This window comes from Coregonus clupeaformis, chromosome 32, assembly GCF_020615455.1.
Source record: "Coregonus clupeaformis isolate EN_2021a chromosome 32, ASM2061545v1, whole genome shotgun sequence".
In the NCBI taxonomy this organism is placed as follows: Eukaryota; Metazoa; Chordata; class Actinopteri; order Salmoniformes; family Salmonidae; genus Coregonus; species Coregonus clupeaformis.
Genome location: NC_059223.1, coordinates 206,761 through 211,262, shown reverse-complemented (window position 1 = coordinate 211,262; position 4,502 = coordinate 206,761). Strand labels below are relative to the sequence as shown.

Below are 4,502 nucleotides of genomic sequence, written 5' to 3'. Positions count from 1 at the left end.
ACTTTGTCCCTTTACTTGTGTTTCGCCATCTTGATTGATCTGAAGAGTATTACAAGTTCCAAAGCGTTCCAACAATGTTGACATGTACAAGTTTTTGCCTTCTTTATATTAGTATGCTACCTCACAGTTTATCTTAGTCATGCCGTTCCTTTAACTATTCCTTAGTCTGAATAGTCTTTGCGGATTCCCTTGGCCTCCGGTTCACTTGCCTGGTCCTGATTTTGAAACCTGAAGACTGAAAAAGGTTGTGCCATTTGGCATTCCAGTGTTCCTTGGACACAGGCAACAGGATGAGTTTCACTGGATCAAAATGTATGAAGGTAATGCAGTGTGTGCATGACCCATCTGTGTACTGTTAGTTATTGTAGCTAATAATGGTAATCAAATTCATTTCTATTGATACAGTAATAATTTTTTTGAATTTCTTCATGTCCTATTCAGACTGAAGTTCGAATAACATCAACTTCAACTTGTAATTAATGTAGGCTAATGTTAATTGCTTGTTCTGATGATGTCATACTTATTAATTTTCTCTACTTTAATATTAGGTTTTGGTTGGAGATCTGATAACATTCAGTATCCAAAATATGCAAAAATAGAGAAAATCAAAAAGGGGGAAAATACTTTTTCACGGCACTGTACATGTGTTTTCACAGGTGATGCTAATGTCTTTTCAGCAGCAGTGTCCCTAAATCTGCATGGTGTTATTGTCCCTTCTCTATGTTGGACTGAACTGTTTCAACTCTTCACAAGTGAAAACCTCAAAGCCCTAATGGTTTGTTGTTGTCAATCTTTTTAGTCACAGATTAGTCAAATAATTGATGAAATACTTGTTTTGACCTTTTCATCCCTGCTTATATTACTGTAATTCCTCATCTAGTGGTGGAGAAAGACGCCATCTACAGTATGTCAGGAGCAGAGGGGTGTCCACTAGAGAAGGAGTCTTCTCAGTCAAGATAAGGTGAGCTCATCATTTTGTAACAGAATATATTTCATACACCCTTTGGGTGGACATCATGACATGAGCAAAGAGTAATATAACCAGGTAGATTAACCTCAAGCACATACTGTAAATATCTCGTAACTTCTGTGTTAACATTGAACAGACAATAGATTGTAGGTTATTGAAAAGTATAACTAATTATTCCAGTTTTTGTAGGAACAGTTTGTTTCAGTTCAGTTTCAAGTGTTAATGTCACATGCACAAGTACAGTGAAATTCCTTTCTTGCAAGCTCCAACCCCAACAATGCAGTAATCAATAACAATGTCATTATACAAATAACAAGGTAGAAGAAAAACATATAGTATGCTTACTTACTTTATCATGTTCTTCTTATTTTCATATCTTGTGTGTTTTTCTTCTAGGTCAGTTCCAGTACCATATTTACAATGTGCAGGGATACTGGATCAGTAGAGGTAGATATGTATAGGGGTAAGGTGCTATCAGGATATATGATAAACAGAGTAGCAGCAGCGTATATGATGATTGTATGTGAGTGGGTGTGTTTAGAGTTCAGTGGAGGCTGCTGAGGGGAGGACGGCTCATAATAATGGCTGGAGCGGAGTGGTATCAACCACATGGAAACCACGTATTTGATGTGTTTGATGCCATTCCATTGACTCCATTCCAGGCATTATTTTTAGCCATTCTCCCCTCAGCAGTATTTTAATGTACAGTCGTGGTCAAACGTTTTGAGAATGACACAAGTATTAGTCTTCACAAAGTTCGCTGCTTCAGTGTTATGAGATATTTTTGTCAGATGTTACTATGGTATACTGAAGTATAATTACAAGCATTCCATAAGTGTCAAATGCTTTTATTGACAATTACATTAAGTTTATGCAAAGAGTCAATATTTGCAGTGTTGACCCTTCTTTTTCAAGACCTCTGCAATCCGCCCTGGCATGCTGTCAATTAACTTCTGGGCCACATCCTGACTGATGGCAGCCCATTCTTGCATAATCAATGCTTGGAGTTTGTCAGAATTTGTGGGTTTTTGTTTGTCCACCCGCCTCTTGAGGATCAACCACAAGTTCTCAATGGGATTAAGGTCTGGGGAGTTTCCTGGCCATGGACCCAAAATGTCGATGTTTTGTTCCCCGAGCCACTTAGTTATCACCTTTGCCTTATGGCAAGGTGCTCCATCATGCTGGAAAAGGCATTGGTTGTCACCAAACTGTTCTTGGATGGTTGGGAGAAGTTGCTCTCGGAGGATGGTACTATCCTTTATTCATGGCTGTGTTCTTAGGCAAAATTGTGAGTGAGCCCACTCCCTTGGCTGAGAAGCAACCCCACACATGAATGGTCTCAGGATGCTTTACTGTTGGCATGACACAGGACTGATGGTAGCGCTCACCTTGTCTTCTCTGGACAAGGTGTTTTCCGGATGTCCCAAACAATCGGAAAGGGGATTCATCAGAGAAAATGACTTTACCCCAGTCCTCAGCAGTCCAATCCCTGTACCTTTTGCAGAATATCAGTCTGTCCTTGATGTTTTTCCTGGAGAGAAGTGTCTTCTTTGCTGCCCTTCTTGACACCAGGCCATCCTCCAAAAGTCTTCGCCTCACTGCATATGCAGATGCAGATGCACTCAGACCTGCCTGCTGCCATTCCTGAGCAAGCTCTGCACTGGTGGTGAATCAACTTTAGAAGACGGTCCTGGTGCTTGCTGGACTTTCTTGGGCGCCCTGACGCCTTCTTCACAACAATTGAACCTCTCTCCTTGAAGTTCTTGATGATCCGATAAATGGTTGATTTAGGTGTAATCTTACTAGCAGCAATATCCTTGCCTGTGAAGCCCTTTTTGTGCAAAGCAATGACGGCACGTGTTTCCTTGCAGGTAACCATGGTTAACAGAGGAAGAACAATGATTTCAAGCACCACCCTCCTTTTAAAGCTTCCAGTCTGTTATTCTAACTCAATCAGCATGACAGAGTGATCTCCAGCCTTGTCCTCGTCAACACTCTCACCTGTGTTAACGAGAGAATCACTGACATGATGACAGCTGGTCCTTTTGTGGCAGGGCTGAAATGCAGTGGAAATGTTTTTTGGGGATTAAGTTCATTTTCATGGCAAAGAGGGACTTTGCAATTAATTGCAATTCATCTGATCACTCTTCATGACATTCTGGAGTATATGCAAATTGCCATAATCAAAACTGAGGCAGCAGACTTTGTGAAAATTAGTATTTGTGTCATTCTCAAAACTTTTGACCACGACTGTATATATTATGTGTGTGTGAGAAAATTAGTGAGTCTTTGTATGTGTGTTGGAGTATCCGTGTGTGTAGGGCAATGTGGGTTTGCATAGAAATTGCTAAAATAACAATAACATACAAAGGTGAACTCAGATAGTCCGTGTAGCCATTTTGTTAGCTATTTAGTTAGTTATTTAGCAGTCTTATGGCATGGGATTGAAGCTGTTCAGGAGCCTGTTGGGGTCATACTTGGTGCGCCTGTACCGCTTGCCGTGCGGAAGCAGAGAGACAACAGTCTATGGCTTGGGTGGTTGTAATCTTCAACAATTGTCCAGGCCTTCTTTTCACACCGCCGGATAGAGGTCCTGGATGGCACTGTGAACGCTCAACAACTTGATGATCAACTCTTTAGTTTTGCTACTTATTTCATTAACAGATTTCCTGCTTGTCATACTAGAGGGAGATACTGGTTGTCTTTCAACTCCACACCATGGGATGATTGACCTGGATCTTAACCAGAACAGACTTCACCAGACACAGTAGAAGTGAGGTCACAGGAGACAGACTGATTTGTGAAGAGGGACTGCATCACCCATAAAGCATTGTGTCCCTGGAGGCCACAGCTTTGTTGGATGTAAATGCCTTGTTCTCAACCTCTCGGAGTGTTCGGAAATACGACTTGTAAACTCTGTGCGACGAGTTGCATGCATTCACGTACTTTGAACTTGTTGCGAATGCCAACGACTAAGTACCGAGGTCAACCATAAACGAACAGTACAGCTATCATGCTGGCATTAAAAAGCAGTTGAAAATAGCTTTTCTAGATCAGTCTGACTGTTCTTCCTGACTGTTATAATCAACCAGCTTGAATGCAAAAATTTGATGGGACTACTTGTTTCCTGTTGCAACACTTGAACCACGTTAATATTTTTGGTTATAATCGGCACAACTTTTGAACTCTTGGTTATGTTTGCTTTAAAAAAAAATGTTTTAATACTAATTGTTCTGTTTGTTTACATTAAACTACTAGTTTTTGTTGTTTCCATCAAGACTCTGTCATTGTAATTGGCAACAGTGTGTTGTTTTTGGGTGGTCAGTGTTGTTTTTGGGTGGTCAGTGTGTTGTTTTTGCGTGGTCAGTGTGTTGTTTTTGGGTGGTCAGTGTGTTGTTTTTGGGTGGTCAGTGTGTTGTTTTTGGGTGGTCAGTGTGTTGTTTTTGGGTGGTTAGTGTGTTTTTGGGTGATTAATGTGTTGTTCTGGGGTGGTTAGTGTGTTGTTCTGGGGTGGTCAGTGTGTTGTTTTTGG

At 40.8% G+C, this 4,502-nt stretch overlaps 1 long non-coding RNA gene across 1 annotated transcript; it reads left to right on the top strand.

Moving 5' to 3' along the window:
• Window positions 1–254: 254 nt before the first annotated feature.
• LOC121563799 lies at window positions 255–4,155 on the top strand. Its single transcript, XR_005999944.2, has 4 exons — window positions 255–320; window positions 657–775; window positions 881–961; window positions 3,635–4,155. It is a non-coding gene; the product is annotated as an uncharacterized LOC121563799 (long non-coding RNA).
• The last annotated feature ends 347 nt before the right edge of the window (window positions 4,156–4,502 follow it).